Below are 22951 nucleotides of genomic sequence, written 5' to 3' on the forward strand. Positions count from 1 at the left end.
TGGCAGCGGTGGGATTCGAACCCACTCCCTAAGAAGGACTGGTCCCTAAAACCAGCGCCTTAGACCACTCGGCCACGCTACATTCGCGCAAGTTGCTTCATTGTTTATTCTTTTTTTAGTTTTGTCTTCTTATAGGATAGAGAGTATACATTTCCTTAAAATATTATTTTTTATAAACAAAGTAATTTTGATGGCAGCGGTGGGATTCGAACCCACGCCCTAAGAAGGACTGGTGCCTAAAACCAGCGCGTAAGACCACACGGCCACTCTAAAGCCGTGCAAGCTCCTTCATTGTTTATTCTTTTTTTTTGTAAACTTATACGATAGAGATGATATATTTTCTTAAAATATAAGTTTTATAATAAAATTAATTTTCATGGCAGCGGTGGGATTCGAACCCACGCCCTAATAAGGACTGGCGCCTAAAACCACTCGGCCACGCTACCTTCGTGCAAATTGCTTCATTGTTTATTCTTTTTTTAGTTTTGTCTTCTTATAGGGTAAAAACGATATATGTCCTTAAAATATACTTTTTTATAAATAAAGTAATTTTCATGGCAGCGGTGGGATTCGAACCCACGCCCTAATAAGGACTGGCGCCTAAAACCAGCGCCTTAGACCACTCGGCCACGCTACCGTCCTGCATGTTGCTTCTTTGTTTATTCTTTTTTTAGTTTTGTCTTCTTATAGGATATAAACGATATATGTCCTTAAAATATAATTTTTTATAAATAAAGTAATTTTCATGGCAGAGGTGGGATTCGAACCCACGCCCTAAAAAGGACTGGTGCCTAAAAACCAGCGCCTTAGACCAATCGGCCACGCTACCTTCGTGCAAGTTGCTTCTTTGTTTATTCTTTTTTTAGTTTTGTCTTCTTATAGGATATAAACGGTATATGTCCTTAAAATATAATTTTTTATAAATAAAGTAATTTTCATGGCAGAGTTGGGATTCGAACCCACGCCCTAAAAATGACTGGTGCCTAAAACCAGCGCCTTAGACCACTCGGCCACGCTACCTTCGTGCAAGTTGCTTCTTTGTTTATTAATTTTTAATTTTGTCTTCTTATAGGATATAAACGATATATGTCCTTAAAATATAATTTTTTATAAACAAAGTAATTTTCATGGCAGCGGTGGGATTCGAACCCAGGCCCTAAGAAGGACTGGTGCCTAAAACCAGCGCCTTAGACCACTCGGCCACGCTACCTTCGTTCTAGTTGCTTCATTGTTTATTCTTTTTTTAGTTTTGTCTTCTTATAGGATAGAGAGTATATATTTCCTTAAAATATAATTTTTTATAAACAAATTAATTTTCATGACAGAGGTGGGATTCGAACCCACGCCCTAAGAAGGACTGGTCCCTAAAACCAGCGCCTTAGACCACTCGGCCACGCTACCTTCGTGCAAGTCGCTTCATTGTTTATTCTTTTTTTAGTTTTGTCTTCTTATAGGATAGAGAGTATATATTTCCTTAAAATATAATGTTTTAAAAATAAAGTAATTTTCTTGGCAGCGGTTTGATTCGAACCCACGCCCTAAGAAGGACTGGTGCCTAAAAGCAGCGCCTTAGACCACTTGGCCACGCTACCTTCGTGCAAGTCGCTTCATTGTTTATTCTTTTTTTAGTTTTGTCTTCTTATAGGATAGAGACCATATATTTTCTTAAAATATAATTTTTTATAAATAAAGTAATTTTCTTGGAAGCGGTGGGTTTCGAACCCACGCCCTAATAAGGACTGGTGCCTAAAACCAGCGCCTTAGACCACTCGGCCGCGCTACCTTCGTGCAAGTTGCTTCTTTGTTTATTCTTTTTTTAGTTTTGTCTTCTTATAGGATATAAACCATATATGTACTTAAAATATAATTTTTTATAAACAAAGGGATTTTCATGGCAGCGGTGGGATTCGAACCAACTCCCTAAGAAGGACTGGTCCCTAAATCCAGCGCCTTAGACCACTCGGCCACGCTACATTCGCGCAAGTTGCTTCATTGTTTATACTTTTTTTAGTTTTGTCTTCTTATAGGATAGAGAGTATACATTTCCTTAAAATATTATTTTTTATAAACAAAGTAATTTTCATGGCAGCGGTGGGATTCGAACCCACGCCCTAAGAAGGACTGGTGCCTAAAACCAGCGCGTAAGACCACACGGCCACTCTAAAGCCGTGCAGGCTCCTTCATTGTTTATTCTTTTTTTTTGTAAACTTATACGATAGAGATGATATATTTTCTTAAAATATAAGTTTTATAATAAAATTAATTTTCATGGCAGCGGTGGGATTCGAACCCACGCCCTAATAAGGACTGGCGCCTAAAACCAGCGCCTTAGACCACTCGGCCACGCTACCTTCGTGCAAGGTGCTTCATTTTTTATTCTTTTTTTAGTTTTCTCTTCTTATAGGGTAAAAAAGATATATGTCCTTAAAATACAATTTTTTATAAATAAAGTAATTTTCATGGCAGCGGTGGGATTCGAACCCACGCCCTAATAAGGACTGGCGCCTAAAACCAGCGCCTTAGACCACTCGGCCACGCTACCTTCCTGCATGTTGCTTCTTTGTTTATTCTTTTTTTAGTTTTGTCTTCTTATAGGATATAAACGATATATGTCCATAAAATATAATTTTTTATAAATAAAGTAATTTTCATGGCAGAGGTGGGATTCGAACCCACGCCCTAAAAAGGACTGGTGCCTAAAAACCAGCGCCTTAGACCACTCGAGCACGCTACCTTCGTGCAAGTTGCTTCTTTGTTTATTCTTTTTTTAGTTTTGTCTTCTTATAGGATATAAACGGTATATGTCCTTAAAATATAATTTTTTATAAATAAAGTATTTTTCGTGGCAGCGGTGGGATTCGAACCCACGCCCTAAGAAGGACTGGTGCCTAAAAATAGCGCCTTAGACGACTCGGCCACTCTACCTTCGTGCAAGGTGCTTCATTTTTTATTCTTTTTTTAGTTTTCTCTTCTTATAGGGTAAAAAAGATATATGTCCTTAAAATACAATTTTTTATAAATAAAGTAATTTTCATGGCAGCGGTGGGATTCGAACCCACGCCCTAATAAGGACTGGCGCCTAAAACCAGCGCCTTAGACCACTCGGCCACGCTACCTTCCTGCATGTTGCTTCTTTGTTTATTCTTTTTTTAGTTTTGTCTTCTTATAGGATATAAACGATATATGTCCATAAAATATAATTTTTTATAAATAAAGTAATTTTCATGGCAGAGGTGGGATTCGAACCCACGCCCTAAAAAGGACTGGTGCCTAAAAACCAGCGCCTTAGACCACTCGGGCACGCTACCTTCGTGCAAGTTGCTTCTTTGTTTATTCTTTTTTTAGTTTTGTCTTCTTATAGGATATAAACGGTATATGTCCTTAAAATATAATTTTTTATAAATAAAGTAATTTTCATGGCAGAGTTGGGATTCGAACCCACGCCCTAAAAAGGACTGGTGACTAAAACCAGCGCCTTAGACCACTCGGCCACGCTACCTTCGTGCAAGTTGCTTCTTTGTTTATTAATTTTTAATTTTGTCTTCTTATAGGATATAAACGATATATGTCCTTAAAATATAATTTTTTATAAACAAAGTAATTTTCATGGCAGCGGTGGGATTCGAACCCAGGCCCTAAGAAGGACTGGTGCCTAAAACCAGCGCCTTAGACCACTCGGCCACGCTACCTTCGTGCTAGTTGCTTCATTGTTTATTCTTTTTTTAGTTTTGTCTTCTTATAGGATAGAGAGTATATATTTCCTTAAAATATAATTTTTTATAAACAAATTAATTTTCATGGCAGAGGTGGGATTCGAACCCACGCCCTAAGAAGGACTGGTGCCTAAAACCAGCGCCTTAGACCACTCGGCCACGCTACCTTCCTACAAGGTGCTTCATTGTTTATTCTTTTTTTAGTTTTGTCTTCTTATAGTATATAAACGATATATGTCCTTAAAATATAAATTTTTATAAACAAAGTACTTTTCATGGCAGCGGGTGGATTCGAACCCACGCCCTAAGAAGGACTGGTGCCTTAAACCAGCGCCTTAGACCACTCGGCCACGCTACCTTCGTGAGAGTTGCTTCATTGTTTATTCTTTTTTTAGTTTTGTCTTCTTATAGGATAGAGAGTATATATTTCCTTAAAATATAATTTTTTATAAACAAAGTAATTTTCATGGCAGCGGTGGGATTCGAACCCACGCCCTAAGAAAGACTGGTGCCTAAAACCAGCACCTTAGACCACTCGGCCACGCTACCTTCTTGCAAGTTGCTTCTTTGTTTATTTATTTTTTAGTTTTGTCTTCTTATAGAATTTAAATGATATATGTCTTTAAAATATAATTTTTTATAAACAAAGTAATTTTCATGGCAGCGGTGGGATTCGAAGCAACGACCTAAGAAGGACTAGTGCCTAAAACCAGCGCCTTAGACCACTCGGCCACGCTACCTTCGTGCAAGGTGCTTCATTGTTTATTCTTTTTTTAGTTTTGTCTTCTTATAGGATAGAGAGCATATATTTCCTTAAAATATAATTTTTTATAAATAAAGTAATCTTCTTGGCAGCGGCGTGATTCGAACCCACGCCCTAAGAAGGACTGGTGCCTAAAACCAGCGCCTTAGACCACTCGGCCGCGCTACCTTCGTGCAAGTTACTTCTTTGTTTATTCTTTTTTTAGTTTTGTCTTCTTATAGGATATAAACCATATATGTCCTTAAAATATAATTTTTTATAAACAAAGGGATTTTCATGGCAGCGGTGGGATTCGAACCCACTCCCTAAGAAGGACTAGTCCCTAAATCCAGCGCCTTAGACCACTCGGCCACGCTAAATTCGCGCAAGTTGCTTCATTGTTTATTCTTTTTTTAGTTTTGTCTTCTTATAGGATAGAGAGTATACATTTCCTTAAAATATTATTTTTTATAAACAAAGTAATTTTCATGGCAGCGGTGGGATTCGAACCCACGCCCTAAGAAGGACTGGTGCCTAAAACCAGCGCGTAAGACCACACGGCCACTCTAAAGCCGTGCAAGCTCCTTCATTGTTTATTCTTTTTTTTTGTAAACTTATACGATAGAGATGATATATTTTCTTAAAATATAAGTTTTATAATAAAATTAATTTTCATGGCAGCGGTGGGATTCGAACCCACGCCCTAATAAGGACTGGCGCCTAAAACCAGCGCCTTAGACCACTCGGCCACGCTACCTTCGTGCAAGTTGCTTCATTGTTTATTCTTTTTTTAGTTTTGTCTTCTTATAGGGTAAAAACGATATATGTCCTTAAAATATAATTTTTTATAAATAAAGTATTTTTCGTGGCAGCGGTGGGATTCGAACCCACGCCCTAAGAAGGACTGGTGCCTAAAAATAGCGCCTTAGACCACTCGGCCACTCTACCTTCGTGCAAGGTGCTTCATTTTTTATTCTTTTTTTAGTTTTCTCTTCTTATAGGGTAAAAAAGATATATGTCCTTAAAATACAATTTTTTATAAATAAAGTAATTTTCATGGCAGCGGTGGGATTCGAACCCACGCCCTAATAAGGACTGGCGCCTAAAACCAGCGCCTTAGACCACTCGGCCACGCTACCTTCCTGCATGTTGCTTCTTTGTTTATTCTTTTTTTAGTTTTGTCTTCTTATAGGATATAAACGATATATGTCCTTAAAATATAATTTTTTATAAATAAAGTAATTTTCATGGCAGAGGTGGGATTCGAACCCACGCCCTAAAAAGGACTGGTGCCTAAAAACCAGCGCCTTAGACCACTCGGCCACGCTACCTTCGTGCAAGTTGCTTCTTTGTTTATTCTTTTTTTAGTTTTGTCTTCTTATAGGATATAAACGGTATATGTCCTTAAAATATAATTTTTTATAAATAAAGTAATTTTCATGGCAGAGTTGGGATTCGAACCCACGCCCTAAAAAGGACTGGTGCCTAAAACCAGCGCCTTAGACCACTCGGCCACGCTACCTTCGTGCAAGTTGCTTCTTTGTTTATTAATTTTTAATTTTGTCTTCTTATAGGATATAAACGATATATGTCCTTAAAATATAATTTTTTATAAACAAAGTAATTTTCATGGCAGCGGTGGGATTCGAACCCAGGCCCTAAGAAGGACTGGTGCCTAAAACCAGCGCCTTAGACCACTCGGCCACGCTACCTTCGTGCTAGTTGCTTCATTGTTTATTCTTTTTTTAGTTTTGTCTTCTTATAGGATAGAGAGTATATATTTCCTTAAAATATAATTTTTTATAAACAAAGTAATTTTCATGGCAGCGGTGGGATTCGAGCCCACACCCTAAGAAGGACTGGTGCCTAAAACCAGCACCTTAGACCACTCGGCCACGCTACCTTCGTGCAAGTTGCTTCTTTGTTTATTTATTTTTTAGTTTTGTCTTCTTATAGAATATAAATGATATATGTCTTTAAAATATAATTTTTTATAAACAAAGTAATTTTCATGGCAGCGGTGGGATTCGAAGCAACGCCCTAAGAAGGACTAGTGCCTAAAAACAGCGCCTTAGACCACTCGGCCACGCTACCTTCGTGCAAGGTGCTTCATTGTTTATTCTTTTTTTAGTTTTGTCTTCTTATAGGATAGAGAGCATATATTTCCTTAAAATATAATTTTTTATAAATAAAGTAATTTTCTTGGCAGCGGCGTGATTCGAACCCACGCCCTAAGAAGGACTGGTGCCTAAAACCAGCGCCTTAGACCACTCGGCCCAGCTACCTTCGTGCAAGGTGCTTCATTTTTTATTCTTTTTTTAGTTTTGTCTTCTTATAGGATATAAACGATATATGTCATTAAAATATAATTTTTTATAAACAAAGTAATTTTCATGGCAGCGGTGAGATTCGAAGCAACGCCCTAAGAAGGACTGGTGCCGAAAACCAGCGCCTTAGACCACTCGGCCACGCTACCTTCGTGCAAGTTGCTTCTTTGTTTATTTATTTTTTAGTTTTGTCTTCTTATAGGATATAAATGATATATGTCTTTAAAATATAATTTTTATAAACAAAGTAATTTTCATGGCAGAGGTGGGATTCGAACCCACGCCCTAAGAAGGACTGGAGCCTAAAACCAGCGCCTTAGACCACTCGGTCACGCTACCTTCGTGCAAGTTGCTTCATTGTTTATTCTTTTTTAGTTTTGTCTTCTTATAGGATAGAGAGTATATATTTCCTTAAAATATAATTTTTTATAAATAAAGTAATTTTCATGGCAGCGGTGGGATTCGAACCCACGCCCTAAGAAGGACTGTTGCCTAAAACCAGCGTCTTAGACCACTCGGCCATGCTACCTTCGTGCAAGTTGCTTCTTTGTTTATTCTTTTTTTAGTTTTGTCTTTTTATATGATATAAACGATATATGTCCTTAAAATATATTTTTTTATAAATAAAGTAATTTTCATGGCAGCGGTGGGATTCGAACCCACGCCCTAAGAAGGACTGGTGCCTAAAACCAGCGCCTTAGACCACTCGGCCACGCTACCTTCGTGCAAGTTGCTTCTTTGTTTATTTATTTTTTAGTTTTGTCTTCTTATAGGATATAAACGATATATGTCTTTAAAATATAATTTTTTATAAACAAAGCAATTTTCATGGCAGCGGTGGGATTCGAACCCACGCCCTAAGAAAGACTCGTGCCTAAAACCAGCGCCTTAGACCATTCGGCCACGCTACCTTCGTGCAAGGTGCTTCATTATTTATTCTTTTTTTAGTTTTGTCTTCTTATAGGATATAAACTATATGTGTCCTTAAAATATACTTTTTTATAAATAAAGTAATTTTCATGGCAGCGGTGGGATTAGAACCCACGCCCTAAGAAGGACTGGTGCCTAAAACCAGCGCCTTAGACCACTCGGCCACGCTACCTTCGTGCAAGTTGCTTCTTTGATTATTTATTTTTTAGTTTTGTCTTCTTATAGGATATAAACGATATATGTCTTTAAAATATAATTTTTTATAAACAAAGTAATTTTCATGGCAGCGGTGGGATTCGAACCCACGCCCTAAGAAGGACTGGTGCCTAAAACCAGCGCCTTAGACCACTCGGCCACGCTACCTTCGTGCAAATTGCTTCATTGTTTATTCTTTTTTTAGTTTTGTCTTCTTATAGGATAGAGAGTATATATTTACTTAAAATATAACTTTTTATAAATAAAGTAATTTTCTTGGCAGCGGTGGGGTTCGAACCCACGCCCTAAGAAGGACTGGTGGCTAAAACCAGAGCCTTAGACCACTCGGCCACGCTACTTTCGTACAAGTTGCTTCATTGTTTATTCGTTTTTTAGATTTGTCTTCTTATAGGATAGAGAGTATACATTTCCTTAAAATATTATTTTTTATAAACAAAGTAATTTTCTTGGCAGCGGTGGGATTCGAACCCACGCCCTAAGAAGGACTGGTGGCTAAAACCAGAGCCTTAGACCACTCGGCCACGCTACCTTCGTGCAAGGTGCTTCCTTTTTTATTCTTTTTTTCGTTTTGTCTTCTTATAGGATATAAACGATATGTGTCTTTAAAATATAATTTTTTATAAACAAAGTAATTTTCATGGCAGCGGTTGGATTCGAACCCACGCCCTAAGAAGGACTGGTCCCTAAAACCAGCGCCTTAGACCACTCGGCCACGCTACCTTCGTGCAAGTCGCTTCATTGTTTATTCTTTTTTTAGTTTTGTCTTCTTATAGGATATAAACGATATATGTCCTTAAAATATAATTTTTTATAAATAAAGTAATTTTCATGGCAGCGGTGGGATTCGAACCCACGCCCTAAGAAGAACTGGTGCCTAAACCAGCGCCTTAGACCACTCGGCCACGCTACCTTCGTGCAAGTTGCTTCATTGTTTATTCTTTTTTTAGTTTTGTCTTCTTATAGGATAGAGAGTATATATTTCCTTAAAATATAATGTTTTAAAAATAAAGTAATTTTCTTGGCAGCGGTTTGATTCGAACCCACGCCCTAAGAAGGACTGGTGCCTAAAAGCAGCGCCTTAGACCACTTGGCCACGCTACCTTCGTGCAAGTCGCTTCATTGTTTATTCTTTTTTTAGTTTTGTCTTCTTATAGGATAGAGACCATATATTTTCTTAAAATATAATTTTTTATAAATAAAGTAATTTTCTTGGCAGCGGTGGGTTTCGAACCCACGCCCTAATAAGGACTGGTGCCTAAAACCAGCGCCTTAGACCACTCGGCCGCGCTACCTTCGTGCAAGTTGCTTCTTTGTTTATTCTTTTTTTAGTTTTGTCTTCTTATAGGATATAAACCATATATGTCCTTAAAATATAATTTTTTATAAACAAAGGGATTTTCATGGCAGCGGTGGGATTCGAACCCACTCCCTAAGAAGGACTGGTCCCTAAATCCAGCGCCTTAGACCACTCGGCCACGCTACATTCGCGCAAGTTGCTTCATTGTTTATTCTTTTTTTAGTTTTCTCTTCTTATAGGATAGAGAGTATACATTTCCTTAAAATATTATTTTTTATAAACAAAGTAATTTTCATGGCAGCGGTGGGATTCGAACCCACGCCCTAAGAAGGACTGGTGCCTAAAACCAGCGCGTAAGACCACACGGCCACTCTAAAGCCGTGCAAGCTCCTTCATTGTTTATTCTTTTTTTTTGTAAACTTATACGATAGAGATGATATATTTTCTTAAAATATAAGTTTTATAATAAAATTAATTTTCATGGCAGCGGTGGGATTCGAACCCACGCCCTAATAAGGACTGGCGCCTAAAACCAGCGCCCTTAGACCACTCGGCCACGCTACCTTCGTTCAAGTTGCTTCATTGTTTATTCTTTTTTTAGTTTTGTCTTCTTATAGGGTAAAAACGATATATGTCCTTAAACTATAATTTTTTATAAATAAAGTATTTTTCGTGGCAGCGGTGGGATTCGAACCCACGCCCTAAGAAGGACTGGTGCCTAAAAATAGCGCCTTAGAGAACTCGGCCACTCTACCTTCGTGCAAGGTGCTTCATTTTTTATTCTTTTTTTAGTTTTCTCTTCTTATAGGGTAAAAACGATATATGTCCTTAAAATATAATTTTTTATAAATAAAGTAATTTTCATGGCAGCGGTGGGATTCGAACCCACGCCCTAATAAGGACTGGCGCCTAAAACCATTGCCTTAGACCACTCGGCCACGCTACCTTCCTGCATGTTGCTTCTTTGTTTATTCTTTTTTTAGTTTTGTCTTCTTATAGGATATAAACGATATATGTCCTTAAAATATAATTTTTTATAAATAAAGTAATTTTCTTGGCAGAGGTGGGATTCGAACCCACGCCCTAAAAAGGACTGGTGCCTAAAAACCAGCGCTTTAGACCACTCGGCCGCGCTACCTTCGTGCAAGTTGCTTCTTTGTTTATTCTTTTTTTAGTTTTGTCTTCTTATAGGATATAAACCATATATGTCCTTAAAATATAATTTTTTATAAACAAAGGGATTTTCATGGCAGCGGTGGGATTCGAACCCACTCCCTAAGAAGGACTGGTCCCTAAATCCAGCGCCTTAGACCACTCGGCCACGCTACATTCGCGCAAGTTGCTTCATTGTTTATTCTTTTTTTAGTTTTGTCTTCTTATAGGATAGAGAGTATACATTTCCTTAAAATATTATTTTTTATAAACAAAGTAATTTTCATGGCAGCGGTGGGATTCGAACCCACGCCCTAAGAAGGACTGGTGCCTAAAACCAGCGCGTAAGACCACACGGCCACTCTAAAGCCGTGCAAGCTCCTTCATTGTTTATTCTTTTTTTTGTAAACTTATACGATAGAGATGATATATTTTCTGAAAATATAAGTTTTATAATAAAATTAATTTTCATGGCAGCGGTGGGATTCGAACCCACGCCCTAATAAGAACTGGCGCCTAAAACCAGCGCCTTAGACCACTCGGCCACGCTACCTTCGTTCAAGTTGCTTCATTGTTTATTCTTTTTTTAGTTTTGTCTTCTTATAGGGTAAAAACGATATATGTCCTTAAAATATAATTTTTTATAAATAAAGTATTTTTCGTGGCAACGGTGGGAATCGAACCCACGCCCTAAGAAGGACTGGTGCCTAAAAATAGCGCCTTAGAGAACTCGGCCACTCTACCTTCGTGCAAGGTGCTTCATTTTTTATTCTTTTTTTAGTTTTCTCTTCTTATAGGGTAAAAACGATATATGTCCTTAAAATATAATTTTTTATAAATAAAGTAATTTTCATGGCAGCGGTGGGATTCGAACCCACGCCCTAATAAGGACTGGCGCCTAAAACCATTGCCTTAGACCACTCGGCCACGCTACCTTCCTGCATGTTGCTTCTTTGTTTATTCTTTTTTTAGTTTTGTCTTCTTATAGGATATAAACGATATATGTCCTTAAAATATAATTTTTTATAAATAAAGTAATTTTCTTGGCAGAGGTGGGATTCGAACCCACGCCCTAAAAAGGACTGGTGCCTAAAAACCAGCGCCTTAGACCAATCGGCCACGCTACCTTCGTGCAAGTTGCTTCTTTGTTTATTCTTTTTTTAGTTTTGTCTTCTTATAGGATATAAACGGTATATGTCCTTAAAATATAATTTTTTATAAATAAAGTAATTTTCATGGCAGAGTTGGGATTCGAACCTACGCCCTAAAACGGACTGGTGCCTAAAACCAGCGCCTTAGACCACTCGGCCACGCTACCTTCGTGCAAGTTGCTTCTTTGTTTATTAATTTTTAATTTTGTCTTCTTATAGGATATAAACGATATATGTCCTTAAAATATAATTTTTTATAAACAAAGTAATTTTCATGGCAGCGGTGGGATTCGAACCCAGGCCCTAAGAAGGACTGGTGCCTAAAACCAGCGCCTTAGACCACTCGGCCACGCTACCTTCGTGCTAGTTGCTTCATTGTTTATTCTTTTTTTAGTTTTGTCTTCTTATAGGATAGAGAGTATATATTTCCTTAAAATATAATTTTTTATAAACAAATTAATTTTCATGGCAGAGGTGGGATTCGAACCCACGCCCTAAGAAGGACTGGTGCCTAAAACCAGCGCGTAAGACCACACGGCCAAGCTAAAGCCGTGCAAGCTCCTTCATTGTTTATTCTTTTTTTTGTAAACTTATACGATAGAGATGATATATTTTCTTAAAATATAAGTTTTATAAATAAATTAATTTTCATGGCAGCGGTGAGATTCGAACCCACGCCCTAAGAAGGACTGGTGCCTAAAACCAGCGCCTTAGACCATTTGGCCACGCTACCTTCGTGCAAGTTGCTTCATTGTTTATTCTTTTTTTAGTTTTGTCTTCTTATAGGATAGAGAGTATATATTTCCTTAAAATATAATTTTTTATAAATAAAGTATTTTTCGTGGCAGCGGTGGGATTCGAACCCACGCCCTAAGAAAGACTGGTGCCTAAAACCAGCGCCTTAGACCACTCGGCCACGCTACCTTCGTGCAAGGTGCTTCCTTTTTTATTCTTTTTTTCGTTTTGTCTTCTTATAGGATATAAACGATATGTGTCTTTAAAATATAATTTTTTATAAATAAAGTAATTTTCATGGCAGCGGTGGGATTCGAACCCACGCCCTAATAAGGACTGGCGCCTAAAACCATTGCCTTAGACCACTCGGCCACGCTACCTTCCTGCATGTTGCTTCTTTGTTTATTCTTTTTTTAGTTTTGTCTTCTTATAGGATATAAACGATATATGTCCTTAAAATATAATTTTTTATAAATAAAGTAATTTTCTTGGCAGAGGTGGGATTCGAACCCACGCCCTAAAAAGGACTGGTGCCTAAAAACCAGCGCCTTAGACCAATCGGCCACGCTACCTTCGTGCAAGTTGCTTCTTTGTTTATTCTTTTTTTAGTTTTGTCTTCTTATAGGATATAAACGGTATATGTCCTTAAAATATAATTTTTTATAAATAAAGTAATTTTCATGGCAGAGTTGGGATTCGAACCTACGCCCTAAAAAGGACTGGTGCCTAAAACCAGCGCCTTAGACCACTCGGCCACGCTACCTTCGTGCAAGTTGCTTCTTTGTTTATTAATTTTTAATTTTGTCTTCTTATAGGATATAAACGATATATGTCCTTAAAATATAATTTTTTATAAACAAAGTAATTTTCATGGCAGCGGTGGGATTCGAACCCAGGCCCTAAGAAGGACTGGTGCCTAAAACCAGCGCCTTAGACCACTCGGCCACGCTACCTTCGTGCTAGTTGCTTCATTGTTTATTCTTTTTTTAGTTTTGTCTTCTTATAGGATAGAGAGTATATATTTCCTTAAAATATAATTTTTTATAAACAAATTAATTTTCATGGCAGAGGTGGGATTCGAACCCACGCCCTAAGAAGGACTGGTGCCTAAAACCAGCGCGTAAGACCACACGGCCAAGCTAAAGCCGTGCAAGCTCCTTCATTGTTTATTCTTTTTTTTGTAAACTTATACGATAGAGATGATATATTTTCTTAAAATATAAGTTTTATAAATAAATTAATTTTCATGGCAGCGGTGAGATTCGAACCCACGCCCTAAGAAGGACTGGTGCCTAAAACCAGCGCCTTAGACCATTTGGCCACGCTACCTTCGTGCAAGTTGCTTCATTGTTTATTCTTTTTTTAGTTTTGTCTTCTTATAGGATAGAGAGTATATATTTCCTTAAAATATAATTTTTTATAAATAAAGTATTTTTCGTGGCAGCGGTGTTATTCGAACCCACGCCCTAAGAAAGACTGGTGCCTAAAACCAGCGCCTTAGACCACGCTACCTTCGTGCAAGGTGCTTCCTTTTTTATTCTTTTTTTCGTTTTGTCTTCTTATAGGATATAAACGATATGTGTCTTTAAAATATAATTTTTTATAAACAAAGTAATTTTCATGGCAGCGGTTGGATTCGAACCCACGCCCTAAGAAGGACTGGTCCCTAAAACCAGCGCCTTAGACCACTCGGCCACGCTACCTTCGTGCAAGTCGCTTCATTGTTTATTCTTTTTTTAGTTTTGTCTTCTTATAGGATATAAACGATATATGTCCTTAAAATATAATTTTTTATAAATAAAGTAATTTTCATGGCAGCGGTGGGAATCGAACCCACGCCCTAAGAAGAACTGGTGCCTAAACCAGCGCCTTAGACCACTCGGCCACGCTACCTTCGTGCAAGTTGCTTCATTGTTTATTCTTTTTTTAGTTTTGTCTTCTTATAGGATAGAGAGTATATATTTCCTTAAAATATAATTTTTTATAAATAAATATTTTTCGTGGCAGCGGTGGGATTCGAACCCACGCCCTAAGAAAGACTGGTGCCTAAAACCAGCGCCTTAGACCACTCGGCCACGCTACCTTCGTGCAAGGTGCTTCCTTTTTTATTCTTTTTTTCGTTTTGTCTTCTTATAGGATATAAACGATATGTGTCTTTAAAATATAATTTTTTATAAACAAAGTAATTTTCATGGCAGCGGTTGGATTCGAACCCACGCCCTAAGAAGGACTGGTCCCTAAAACCAGCGCCTTAGACCACTCGGCCACGCTACCTTCGTGCAAGTCGCTTCATTGTTTATTCTTTTTTTAGTTTTGTCTTCTTATAGGATATAAACGATATATGTCCTTAAAATATAATTTTTTATAAATAAAGTAATTTTCTTGGCAGAGGTGGGATTCGAACCCACGCCCTAAAAAGGACTGGTGCCTAAAATCCAGCGCCTTAGACCAATCGGCCACGCTACCTTCGTGCAAGTTGCTTCTTTGTTTATTCTTTTTTTAGTTTTGTCTTCTTATAGGATATAAACAGTATATGTCCTTAAAATATAATTTTTTATAAATAAAGTAATTTTCATGGCAGAGTTGGGATTCGAACCTACGCCCTAAAAAGGACTGGTGCCTAAAACCAGCGCCTTAGACCACTCGGCCACGCTACCTTCGTGCAAGTTGCTTCTTTGTTTATTAATTTTTAATTTTGTCTTCTTATAGGATATAAACGATATATGTCCTTAAAATATAATTTTTTATAAACAAAGTAATTTTCATGGCAGCGGTGGGATTCGAACCCAGGCCCTAAGAAGGACTGGTGCCTAAAACCAGCGCCTTAGACCACTCGGCCACGCTACCTTCGTGCTAGTTGCTTCATTGTTTATTCTTTTTTTAGTTTTGTCTTCTTATAGGATAGAGAGTATATATTTCCTTAAAATATAATTTTTTATAAACAAATTAATTTTCATGGCAGAGGTGGGATTCGAACCCACGCCCTAAGAAGGACTGGTGCCTAAAACCAGCGCGTAAGACCACACGGCCAAGCTAAAGCCGTGCAAGCTCCTTCATTGTTTATTCTTTTTTTTGTAAACTTATACGATAGAGATGATATATTTTCTTAAAATATAAGTTTTATAAATAAATTAATTTTCATGGCAGCGGTGAGATTCGAACCCACGCCCTAAGAAGGACTGGTGCCTAAAACCAGCGCCTTAGACCATTTGGCCACGCTACCTTCGTGCAAGTTGCTTCATTGTTTATTCTTTTTTTAGTTTTATATTCTTATAGGATAGAGAGTATATATTTCCTTAAAATATAATTTTTTATAAATAAAGTATTTTTCGTGGCAGCGGTGGGATTCGAACCCACGCCCTAAGAAAGACTGGTGCCTAAAACCAGCGCCTTAGACCACTCGGCCACGCTACCTTCGTGCAAGGTGCTTCCTTTTTTATTCTTTTTTTCGTTTTGTCGTCTTATAGGATATAAACGATATGTGTCTTTAAAATATAATTTTTTATAAACAAAGTAATTTTCATGGCAGCGGTTGGATTCGAACCCACGCCCTAAGAAGGACTGGTCCCTAAAACCAGCGCCTTAGACCACTCGGCCACGCTACCTTCGTGCAAGTCGCTTCATTGTTTATTCTTTTTTTAGTTTTGTCTTCTTATAGGATATAAACGATATATGTCCTTAAAATATAATTTTTTATAAATAAAGTAATTTTCATGGCAGCGGTGGGATTCGAACCCACGCCCTAAGAAGAACTGGTGCCTAAACCAGCGCCTTAGACCACTCGGCCACGCTACCTTCGTGCAAGTTGCTTCATTGTTTATTCTTTTTTTAGTTTTGTCTTCTTATAGGATAGAGAGTATATATTTCCTTAAAATATAATGTTTTAAAAATAAAGTAATTTTCTTGGCAGCGGTTTGATTCGAACCCACGCCCTAAGAAGGACTGGTGCCTAAAAGCAGCGCCTTAGACCACTTGGCCACGCTACCTTCGTGCAAGTCGCTTCATTGTTTATTCTTTTTTTAGTTTTGTCTTCTTATAGGATAGAGACCATATATTTTCTTAAAATATAATTTTTTATAAATAAAGTAATTTTCTTGGAAGCGGTGGGTTTCGAACCCACGCCCTAATAAGGACTGGTGCCTAAAACCAGCGCCTTAGACCACTCGGCCGCGCTACCTTCGTGCAAGTTGCTTCTTTGTTTATTCTTTTTTTAGTTTTGTCTTCTTATAGGATATAAACCATATATGTCCTTAAAATATAATTTTTTATAAACAAAGGGATTTTCATGGCAGCGGTGGGATTCGAACCCACTCCCTAAGAAGGACTGGTCCCTAAATCCAGCGCCTTAGACCACTCGGCCACGCTACATTCGCGCAAGTTGCTTCATTGTTTATTCTTTTTTTAGTTTTGTCTTCTTATAGGATAGAGAGTATAAATTTCCTTAAAATATTATTTTTTATAAACAAAGTAATTTTCATGGCAGCGGTGGGATTTGAACCCACGCCCTAAGAAGGACTGGTGCCTAAAACCAGCGCGTAAGACCACACGGCCACTCTAAAGCCGTGCAAGCTCCTTCATTGTTTATTCTTTTTTTTTGTAAACTTATACGATAGAGATGATATATTTTCTTAAAATATAAGTTTTATAATAAAATTAATTTTCATGGCAGCGGTGGGATTCGAACCCAGGCCTAATAAGGACTGGCGCCTAAAACCAGCGCCTTAGACCACTCGGCCACGCTACCTTCGTGCAAGTTGCTTCATTGTTTATTCTTTTTTTAGTTTTGTCTTCTTATAGGGTAAAAACGATATATGTCCTTAAAATATAATTTTTTATAAATAAAAAATTTTTTGTGGCAGCGGTGGGATTCGAACCCACGCCCTAAGAAGGACTGGTGCCTAAAAATAGCGCCTTAGACCACTCGGCCACTCTACCTTCGTGCAAGGTGCTTCATTTTTTATTCTTTTTTTAGTTTTCTCTTCTTATAGGGTAAAAACGATATATGTCCTTAAAATACAATTTTTTATAAATAAAGTAATTTTCATGGCAGCGGTGGGATTCGAACCCACGCCCTAATAAGGACTGGCGCCTAAAACCAGCGCCTTAGACCACTCGGCCACGCTACCTTCCTGCATGTTGCTTCTTTGTTTATTCTTTTTTTAGTTTTGTCTTCTTATAGGATATAAACGATATATGTCCTTAAAATATAATTTTTTATAAATAAAGTAATTTTCATGGCAGAGGTGGGATTCGAACCCACGCCCTAAAAAGGACTGGTGCCTAAAAACCAGCGCCTTAAACCACTCGGCCACGCTACCTTCGTGCAAGTTGCTTCTTTGTTTATTCTTTTTTTAGTTTTGTCTTCTTATAGGATATAAACGGTATATGTCCTTAAAATATAATTTTTTATAAATAAAGTAATTTTCATGGCAGAGTTGGGATTCAAACCCACGCCCTAAAAAGGACTGGTGCCTAAAACCAGCGCCTTAGACCACTCGGCCACGCTACCTTCGTGCAAGTTGCTTCTTTGTTTATTCTTTTTTTAGTTTTGTCTTCTTATAGGATATAAACGATATATGTCCTTAAAATATAATTTTTTATAAACAAAGTAATTTTCATGGCAGCGGTGGGATTCGAACCCAGGCCCTAAGAAGGACTGGTGCCTAAAACCAGCGCCTTAGACCACTCGGCCACGCTACCTTCGTGTTAGTTGCTTCATTGTTTATTCTTTTTTTAGTTTTGTCTTCTTATAGGATAGAGAGTATATATTTCCTTAAAATATAATTTTTTATAAACAAAGTAATTTTCATGGCAGTGGTGGGATTCGAACCCACGCCCTAAGAAGGACTGGTGCCTAAAACCAGCACCTTAGACCACTCGGCCACGCTACCTTCGTGCAAGTTGCTTCTTTGTTTATTTATTTTTTAGTTTTGTCTTCTTATAGGATATAAACGGTATATGTCCTTAAAATATAATTTTTTATAAACAAAGTAATTTTCATGGCAGCGGTGGGATTCGAACCCAGGCCCTAAGAAGGACTGGTGCCTAAAACCAGCGCCTTAGACCACTCGGCCACGCTACCTTCGTGCTAGTTGCTTCATTGTTTATTCTTTTTTTAGTTTTGTCTTCTTATAGGATAGAGAGTATATATTTCCTTAAAATATAATTTTTATAAACAAATTAATTTTCATGGCAGAGGTGGGATTCGAACCCACGCCCTAAGAAGGACTGGTGCCTAAAACCAGCGCGTAAGACCACACGGCCAAGCTAAAGATGTGCAAGCTCCTTCATTGTTTATTCTTTTTTTTGTAAACTTATACGATAGAGATGATATATTTTCTTAAAATATAAGTTTTATAAATAAATTAATTTTCATGGCAGCGATGAGATTCGAACCCAAGCCCTAAGAAGGACTGGTGCCTAAAACCAGCGCCTTAGACCATTTGGCCACGCTACCTTCGTGCAAGTTGCTTCATTGTTTATTCTTTTTTTAGTTTTGTCTTCTTATAGGATAGAGAGTATATATTTCCTTAAAATATAATTTTTTATAAATAAAGTATTTTTCGTGGCAGCGGTGGGATTCGAACCCACGCCCTAAGAAAGACTGGTGCCTAAAACCAGCGCCTTAGACCACTCGGCCACGCTACCTTCGTGCAAGGTGCTTCCTTTTTTATTCTTTTTTTCGTTTTGTCTTCTTATAGGATATAAACGATATGTGTCTTTAAAATATAATTTTTTATAAACAAAGTAATTTTCATGGCAGCGGTTGGATTCGAACCCACGCCCTAAGAAGGACTGGTCCCTAAAACCAGCGCCTTAGACCACTCGGCCACGCTACCTTCGTGCAAGTCGCTTCATTGTTTATTCTTTTTTTAGTTTTGTCTTCTTATAGGATATAAACGATATATGTCCTTAAAATATAATTTTTTATAAATAAAGTAATTTTCATGGCAGCGGTGGGATTCGAACCCACGCCCTAAGAAGAACTGGTGCCTAAACCAGCGCCTTAGACCACTCGGCCACGCTGCCTTCGTGCAAGTTGCTTCATTGTTTATTCTTTTTTTAGTTTTGTCTTCTTATAGGATAGAGAGTATATATTTCCTTAAAATATAATGTTTTATAAATGAAGTAATTTTCTTGGAAGCGGTGGGTTTCGAACCCACGCCCTAATAAGGACTGGTGCCTAAAACCAGCGCCTTAGACCACTCGGCCGCGCTACCTTCGTGCAAGTTGCTTCTTTGTTTATTCTTTTTTTAGTTTTGTCTTCTTATAGGATATAAACCATATATGTCCTTAAAATATAATTTTTTATAAACAAAGGGATTTTCATGGCAGCGGTGGGATTCGAACCCACTCCCTAAGAAGGACTGGTCCCTAAATCCAGCGCCTTAGACCACTCGGCCACGCTACATTTGCGCAAGTTGCTTCATTGTTTATTCTTTTTTTAGTTTTGTCTTCTTATAGGATAGAGAGTATACATTTCCTTAAAATATTATTTTTTATAAACAAAGTAATTTTCATGGCAGCGGTGGGATTTGAACCCACGCCCTAAGAAGGACTGGTGCGTAAAACCAGCGCGTAAGACCACACGGCCACTCTAAAGCCGTGCAAGCTCCTTCATAGTTTATTCTTTTTTTTTGTAAACTTATACGATAGAGATGATATATTTTCTTAAAATATAAGTTTTATAATAAAATTAATTTTCATGGCAGCGGTGGGATTCGAACCCACGCCCTAATAAGGACTGGCGCCTAAAACCAGCGCCTTAGACCACTCGGCCACGCTACCTTCGTGCTAGTTGCTTCATTGTTTATTCTTTTTTTAGTTTTGTCTTCTTATAGGGTAAAAACGATATATGTCCTTAAAATATAATTTTTTATAAATAAAGTATTTTTCGTGGCAGCGGTGGGATTCGAACCCACGCCCTAAGAAGGACTGGTGCCTAAAAATAGCGCCTTAGACCACTCGGCCACTCTACCTTCGTGCAAGGTGCTTCATTTTTTATTCTTTTTTTAGTTTTCTCTTCTTATAGGGTAAAAACGATATATGTCCTTAAAATACAATTTTTTATAAATAAAGTAATTTTCATGGCAGCGGTGGGATTCGAACCCACGCCCTAATAAGGACTGGCGCCTAAAACCAGCGCCTTAGACCACTCGGCCACGCTACCTTCCTGCATGTTGCTTCTTTGTTTATTCTTTTTTTAGTTTTGTCTTCTTATAGGATATAAACGATATATGTCCTTAAAATATAATTTTTTATAAATAAAGTAATTTTCATGGCAGAGGTGGGATTCGAACCCACGCCCTAAAAAGGACTGGTGCCTAAAAATAGCGCCTTAGACCACTCGGCCACGCTACCTTCGTGCAAGTTGCTTCTTTGTTTATTCTTTTTTTAGTTTTGTCTTCTTATAGGATATAAACGGTATATGTCCTTAAAATATAATTTTTTATAAATAAAGTAATTTTCATGGCAGAGTTGGGATTCGAACCCACGCCCTAAAAAGGACTGGTACCTAAAAACAGCGCCTTAGACCACTCGGCCACGCTACCTTCGTGCAAGTTGCTTCTTTGTTTATTAATTTTTAATTTTGTCTTTTTATAGGATATAAACGATATATGTCCTTAAAATATAATTTTTTATAAACAAACTAATTTTCATGGCAGCGGTGGGATTCGAACCCAGGCCCTAAGAAGGACTGGTGCCTAAAACCAGCGCCTTATACCACTCGGCCACCCTACCTTCGTGCTAGTTGCTTCATTGTTTATTCTTTTTTTAGTTTTGTCTTCTTATAGCATAGAGAGTATATATTTCCTTAAAATATAATTTTTTATAAACAAATTAATTTTCATGGCAGAGGTGGGATTCGAACCCACGCCCTAAGAAGGACTGGTGCCTAAAACCAGCGCCTTAGACCACTCGGCCACGCTACCTTCGTGCAAGTTGCTTCTTTGTTTATTTATTTTTTAGTTTTGTCTTCTTATAGAATATAAATGATATATGTCTTTAAAATATAATTTTTTATAAACAAAGTAATTTTCATGGCAGCGGCGGGATTCGAACCCACGCCCTAAGAAGGACTGTTGCCTAAAACCAGCGTCTTAGACCACTCGGCCATGCTACCTTCGTGCACGTTGCTTCTTTGTTTATTCTTTTTTTAGTTTTGTCTTCTTATATGATATAAACGATATATGTCCTTAAAATATATTTTTTTATAAATAAAGTAATTTTCATGGCAGCGGCGGGATTCGAACCCACGCCCTAAGAAGGACTGGTGCCTAAAACCAGCGCCTTAGACCACTCGGCCACGCTACCTTCGTGCAAGTTGCTTCTTTGTTTATTTATTTTTTAGTTTTGTCTTCTTATAGGATATAAACGATATATGTCTTTAAAATATAATTTTTTATAAACAAAGTAATTTTCATGGCAGCGGTGGGATTCGAACCCACGCCCTAAGAAGGACTGGTGCCTAAAACCAGCGCCTTAGACCACTCGGCCACGCTACCTTCGTGCAAGTTGCTTCATTGTTTATTCTTTTTTTAGTTTTGTCTTCTTATAGGATAGAGAATATATATTTCCTTAAAATATAATTTTTTATAAATAAAGTAATTTTCTTGGCAGCGTTGGGATTCGAACCCACGCCCTAAGAAGGACTGGTGCCTAAAACCAGCGAATTAGACCACTCGGCCACGCTACCTTCGTACAAGGTGCTTCATTGTTTATTCTTTTTTTAGTTTTGTCTTCTTATAGTATATAAACGATATATGTCCTTAAAATATAAATTTTTATAAACAAAGTACTTTTCATGGCAGCGGTTGGATTCGAACCCACGCACTAAGAAGGACTGGTGCCTGAAACCAGCGCCTTAGACCACTCGGCCACGCTACCTTCGTGAGAGTTGCTTCATTGTTTATTCTTTTTTTAGTTTTGTCTTCTTATAGGATAGAGAGTATATATTTCCTTAAAATATAATTTTTTATAAACAAAGTAATTTTCATGGCAGCGGTGGGATTCGAACCCACGCCCTAAGAAGGACTGGTGCCTAAAACCAGCACCTTTGACCACTCGGCCACGCTACCTTCGTGCAAGTTGCTTCTTTGTTTATTTATTTTTTAGTTTTGTCTTCTTATAGAATATAAATGATATATGTCTTTAAAATATAATTTTTTATAAACAAAGTAATTTTCATGGCAGCGGTGGGATTCGAAGCAACGCCCTAAGAAGGACTAGTGCCTAAAACCAGCGCCTTAGACCACTCGGCCACGCTACCTTCGTGCAAGGTGCTTCATTGTTTATTCTTTTTTTAGTTTTGTCTTCTTATAGGATAGAGAGCATATATTTCCTTAAAATATAATTTTTTATAAATTAAGTAATTTTCTTGGCAGCGGCGTGATTCGAACCCACGCCCTAAGAAGGACTGGTGCCTAAAACCAGCGCCTTAGACCACTCGGCCACGCTACCTTCGTGCAAGGTGCTTCATTTTTTATTCTTTTTTTAGTTTTGTCTTCTTATAGGATATAAACGATATATGTCATTAAAATATAATTTTTTATAAACAAAGTAATTTTCATGGCAGCGGTGAGATTCGAAGCAACGCCCTAAGAAGGACTGGTGCCTAAAACCAGCGCCTTAGACCACTCGGCCACGCTACCTTCGTGCAAGTTGCTTCTTTGTTTATTTATTTTTTA

The 22951-nt window shown here is 37.8% G+C and overlaps 49 non-coding genes across 49 annotated transcripts; all 49 read right to left on the reverse strand.

Annotated features, from left to right (window-relative positions):
• Window positions 1–555: 555 nt before the first annotated feature.
• On the reverse strand, window positions 556–637 carry Trnal-uag (transfer RNA leucine (anticodon UAG)). Its single transcript has one exon. It is a non-coding gene; the product is annotated as a tRNA-Leu (tRNA).
• Window positions 638–1128: 491 nt separating this feature from the next.
• On the reverse strand, window positions 1129–1210 carry Trnal-uag (transfer RNA leucine (anticodon UAG)). The gene has a single exon. It is a non-coding gene; the product is annotated as a tRNA-Leu (tRNA).
• Window positions 1211–2269: 1059 nt separating this feature from the next.
• On the reverse strand, window positions 2270–2351 carry Trnal-uag (transfer RNA leucine (anticodon UAG)). Its single transcript has one exon. It is a non-coding gene; the product is annotated as a tRNA-Leu (tRNA).
• A 109-nt stretch (window positions 2352–2460) lies between these two features.
• Trnal-uag (transfer RNA leucine (anticodon UAG)) lies at window positions 2461–2542 on the reverse strand. Its single transcript has one exon. It is a non-coding gene; the product is annotated as a tRNA-Leu (tRNA).
• Window positions 2543–3034: 492 nt separating this feature from the next.
• Trnal-uag (transfer RNA leucine (anticodon UAG)) lies at window positions 3035–3116 on the reverse strand. The gene has a single exon. It is a non-coding gene; the product is annotated as a tRNA-Leu (tRNA).
• Window positions 3117–3607: 491 nt separating this feature from the next.
• On the reverse strand, window positions 3608–3689 carry Trnal-uag (transfer RNA leucine (anticodon UAG)). Its single transcript has one exon. It is a non-coding gene; the product is annotated as a tRNA-Leu (tRNA).
• A 109-nt stretch (window positions 3690–3798) lies between these two features.
• Trnal-uag (transfer RNA leucine (anticodon UAG)) lies at window positions 3799–3880 on the reverse strand. The gene has a single exon. It is a non-coding gene; the product is annotated as a tRNA-Leu (tRNA).
• A 109-nt stretch (window positions 3881–3989) lies between these two features.
• On the reverse strand, window positions 3990–4071 carry Trnal-aag (transfer RNA leucine (anticodon AAG)). Its single transcript has one exon. It is a non-coding gene; the product is annotated as a tRNA-Leu (tRNA).
• Window positions 4072–4180: 109 nt separating this feature from the next.
• Trnal-uag (transfer RNA leucine (anticodon UAG)) lies at window positions 4181–4262 on the reverse strand. Its single transcript has one exon. It is a non-coding gene; the product is annotated as a tRNA-Leu (tRNA).
• An 868-nt stretch (window positions 4263–5130) lies between these two features.
• Trnal-uag (transfer RNA leucine (anticodon UAG)) lies at window positions 5131–5212 on the reverse strand. The gene has a single exon. It is a non-coding gene; the product is annotated as a tRNA-Leu (tRNA).
• Window positions 5213–5512: 300 nt separating this feature from the next.
• Window positions 5513–5594, reverse strand: Trnal-uag (transfer RNA leucine (anticodon UAG)). Its single transcript has one exon. It is a non-coding gene; the product is annotated as a tRNA-Leu (tRNA).
• A 491-nt stretch (window positions 5595–6085) lies between these two features.
• On the reverse strand, window positions 6086–6167 carry Trnal-uag (transfer RNA leucine (anticodon UAG)). Its single transcript has one exon. It is a non-coding gene; the product is annotated as a tRNA-Leu (tRNA).
• A 109-nt stretch (window positions 6168–6276) lies between these two features.
• On the reverse strand, window positions 6277–6358 carry Trnal-uag (transfer RNA leucine (anticodon UAG)). The gene has a single exon. It is a non-coding gene; the product is annotated as a tRNA-Leu (tRNA).
• Window positions 6359–7420: 1062 nt separating this feature from the next.
• Trnal-uag (transfer RNA leucine (anticodon UAG)) lies at window positions 7421–7502 on the reverse strand. Its single transcript has one exon. It is a non-coding gene; the product is annotated as a tRNA-Leu (tRNA).
• A 109-nt stretch (window positions 7503–7611) lies between these two features.
• Trnal-uag (transfer RNA leucine (anticodon UAG)) lies at window positions 7612–7693 on the reverse strand. The gene has a single exon. It is a non-coding gene; the product is annotated as a tRNA-Leu (tRNA).
• A 109-nt stretch (window positions 7694–7802) lies between these two features.
• Window positions 7803–7884, reverse strand: Trnal-uag (transfer RNA leucine (anticodon UAG)). The gene has a single exon. It is a non-coding gene; the product is annotated as a tRNA-Leu (tRNA).
• A 109-nt stretch (window positions 7885–7993) lies between these two features.
• Trnal-uag (transfer RNA leucine (anticodon UAG)) lies at window positions 7994–8075 on the reverse strand. The gene has a single exon. It is a non-coding gene; the product is annotated as a tRNA-Leu (tRNA).
• Window positions 8076–8184: 109 nt separating this feature from the next.
• On the reverse strand, window positions 8185–8266 carry Trnal-uag (transfer RNA leucine (anticodon UAG)). Its single transcript has one exon. It is a non-coding gene; the product is annotated as a tRNA-Leu (tRNA).
• A 109-nt stretch (window positions 8267–8375) lies between these two features.
• Trnal-uag (transfer RNA leucine (anticodon UAG)) lies at window positions 8376–8457 on the reverse strand. Its single transcript has one exon. It is a non-coding gene; the product is annotated as a tRNA-Leu (tRNA).
• A 681-nt stretch (window positions 8458–9138) lies between these two features.
• On the reverse strand, window positions 9139–9220 carry Trnal-uag (transfer RNA leucine (anticodon UAG)). Its single transcript has one exon. It is a non-coding gene; the product is annotated as a tRNA-Leu (tRNA).
• Window positions 9221–9706: 486 nt separating this feature from the next.
• Window positions 9707–9789, reverse strand: Trnal-uag (transfer RNA leucine (anticodon UAG)). Its single transcript has one exon. It is a non-coding gene; the product is annotated as a tRNA-Leu (tRNA).
• Window positions 9790–10089: 300 nt separating this feature from the next.
• On the reverse strand, window positions 10090–10171 carry Trnal-uag (transfer RNA leucine (anticodon UAG)). The gene has a single exon. It is a non-coding gene; the product is annotated as a tRNA-Leu (tRNA).
• A 677-nt stretch (window positions 10172–10848) lies between these two features.
• On the reverse strand, window positions 10849–10930 carry Trnal-uag (transfer RNA leucine (anticodon UAG)). Its single transcript has one exon. It is a non-coding gene; the product is annotated as a tRNA-Leu (tRNA).
• A 300-nt stretch (window positions 10931–11230) lies between these two features.
• Window positions 11231–11312, reverse strand: Trnal-uag (transfer RNA leucine (anticodon UAG)). The gene has a single exon. It is a non-coding gene; the product is annotated as a tRNA-Leu (tRNA).
• A 491-nt stretch (window positions 11313–11803) lies between these two features.
• Window positions 11804–11885, reverse strand: Trnal-uag (transfer RNA leucine (anticodon UAG)). Its single transcript has one exon. It is a non-coding gene; the product is annotated as a tRNA-Leu (tRNA).
• Window positions 11886–12179: 294 nt separating this feature from the next.
• On the reverse strand, window positions 12180–12261 carry Trnal-uag (transfer RNA leucine (anticodon UAG)). Its single transcript has one exon. It is a non-coding gene; the product is annotated as a tRNA-Leu (tRNA).
• A 109-nt stretch (window positions 12262–12370) lies between these two features.
• On the reverse strand, window positions 12371–12452 carry Trnal-uag (transfer RNA leucine (anticodon UAG)). The gene has a single exon. It is a non-coding gene; the product is annotated as a tRNA-Leu (tRNA).
• Window positions 12453–12561: 109 nt separating this feature from the next.
• Window positions 12562–12643, reverse strand: Trnal-uag (transfer RNA leucine (anticodon UAG)). Its single transcript has one exon. It is a non-coding gene; the product is annotated as a tRNA-Leu (tRNA).
• A 491-nt stretch (window positions 12644–13134) lies between these two features.
• Window positions 13135–13216, reverse strand: Trnal-uag (transfer RNA leucine (anticodon UAG)). The gene has a single exon. It is a non-coding gene; the product is annotated as a tRNA-Leu (tRNA).
• Window positions 13217–13510: 294 nt separating this feature from the next.
• Trnal-uag (transfer RNA leucine (anticodon UAG)) lies at window positions 13511–13592 on the reverse strand. Its single transcript has one exon. It is a non-coding gene; the product is annotated as a tRNA-Leu (tRNA).
• Window positions 13593–14264: 672 nt separating this feature from the next.
• On the reverse strand, window positions 14265–14346 carry Trnal-uag (transfer RNA leucine (anticodon UAG)). Its single transcript has one exon. It is a non-coding gene; the product is annotated as a tRNA-Leu (tRNA).
• A 682-nt stretch (window positions 14347–15028) lies between these two features.
• On the reverse strand, window positions 15029–15110 carry Trnal-uag (transfer RNA leucine (anticodon UAG)). Its single transcript has one exon. It is a non-coding gene; the product is annotated as a tRNA-Leu (tRNA).
• A 294-nt stretch (window positions 15111–15404) lies between these two features.
• Window positions 15405–15486, reverse strand: Trnal-uag (transfer RNA leucine (anticodon UAG)). The gene has a single exon. It is a non-coding gene; the product is annotated as a tRNA-Leu (tRNA).
• Window positions 15487–15595: 109 nt separating this feature from the next.
• On the reverse strand, window positions 15596–15677 carry Trnal-uag (transfer RNA leucine (anticodon UAG)). Its single transcript has one exon. It is a non-coding gene; the product is annotated as a tRNA-Leu (tRNA).
• A 1249-nt stretch (window positions 15678–16926) lies between these two features.
• Window positions 16927–17007, reverse strand: Trnal-uag (transfer RNA leucine (anticodon UAG)). Its single transcript has one exon. It is a non-coding gene; the product is annotated as a tRNA-Leu (tRNA).
• Window positions 17008–17307: 300 nt separating this feature from the next.
• Trnal-uag (transfer RNA leucine (anticodon UAG)) lies at window positions 17308–17389 on the reverse strand. The gene has a single exon. It is a non-coding gene; the product is annotated as a tRNA-Leu (tRNA).
• A 492-nt stretch (window positions 17390–17881) lies between these two features.
• Trnal-uag (transfer RNA leucine (anticodon UAG)) lies at window positions 17882–17963 on the reverse strand. The gene has a single exon. It is a non-coding gene; the product is annotated as a tRNA-Leu (tRNA).
• Window positions 17964–18072: 109 nt separating this feature from the next.
• Trnal-uag (transfer RNA leucine (anticodon UAG)) lies at window positions 18073–18154 on the reverse strand. The gene has a single exon. It is a non-coding gene; the product is annotated as a tRNA-Leu (tRNA).
• A 109-nt stretch (window positions 18155–18263) lies between these two features.
• On the reverse strand, window positions 18264–18345 carry Trnal-uag (transfer RNA leucine (anticodon UAG)). Its single transcript has one exon. It is a non-coding gene; the product is annotated as a tRNA-Leu (tRNA).
• A 484-nt stretch (window positions 18346–18829) lies between these two features.
• Window positions 18830–18911, reverse strand: Trnal-uag (transfer RNA leucine (anticodon UAG)). Its single transcript has one exon. It is a non-coding gene; the product is annotated as a tRNA-Leu (tRNA).
• A 1058-nt stretch (window positions 18912–19969) lies between these two features.
• Window positions 19970–20051, reverse strand: Trnal-uag (transfer RNA leucine (anticodon UAG)). The gene has a single exon. It is a non-coding gene; the product is annotated as a tRNA-Leu (tRNA).
• A 300-nt stretch (window positions 20052–20351) lies between these two features.
• On the reverse strand, window positions 20352–20433 carry Trnal-uag (transfer RNA leucine (anticodon UAG)). The gene has a single exon. It is a non-coding gene; the product is annotated as a tRNA-Leu (tRNA).
• Window positions 20434–20923: 490 nt separating this feature from the next.
• Window positions 20924–21005, reverse strand: Trnal-uag (transfer RNA leucine (anticodon UAG)). Its single transcript has one exon. It is a non-coding gene; the product is annotated as a tRNA-Leu (tRNA).
• Window positions 21006–21114: 109 nt separating this feature from the next.
• Trnal-uag (transfer RNA leucine (anticodon UAG)) lies at window positions 21115–21196 on the reverse strand. Its single transcript has one exon. It is a non-coding gene; the product is annotated as a tRNA-Leu (tRNA).
• Window positions 21197–21496: 300 nt separating this feature from the next.
• Trnal-uag (transfer RNA leucine (anticodon UAG)) lies at window positions 21497–21578 on the reverse strand. The gene has a single exon. It is a non-coding gene; the product is annotated as a tRNA-Leu (tRNA).
• A 109-nt stretch (window positions 21579–21687) lies between these two features.
• Window positions 21688–21769, reverse strand: Trnal-uag (transfer RNA leucine (anticodon UAG)). Its single transcript has one exon. It is a non-coding gene; the product is annotated as a tRNA-Leu (tRNA).
• A 300-nt stretch (window positions 21770–22069) lies between these two features.
• Trnal-cag (transfer RNA leucine (anticodon CAG)) lies at window positions 22070–22151 on the reverse strand. The gene has a single exon. It is a non-coding gene; the product is annotated as a tRNA-Leu (tRNA).
• A 109-nt stretch (window positions 22152–22260) lies between these two features.
• Trnal-uag (transfer RNA leucine (anticodon UAG)) lies at window positions 22261–22342 on the reverse strand. Its single transcript has one exon. It is a non-coding gene; the product is annotated as a tRNA-Leu (tRNA).
• A 300-nt stretch (window positions 22343–22642) lies between these two features.
• Window positions 22643–22724, reverse strand: Trnal-uag (transfer RNA leucine (anticodon UAG)). Its single transcript has one exon. It is a non-coding gene; the product is annotated as a tRNA-Leu (tRNA).
• Between the last annotated feature and the right edge of the window lie 227 nt (window positions 22725–22951).

Source organism: Argiope bruennichi, chromosome 1 (assembly GCF_947563725.1).
Source record: "Argiope bruennichi chromosome 1, qqArgBrue1.1, whole genome shotgun sequence".
In the NCBI taxonomy this organism is placed as follows: domain Eukaryota; kingdom Metazoa; phylum Arthropoda; class Arachnida; order Araneae; family Araneidae; genus Argiope; species Argiope bruennichi.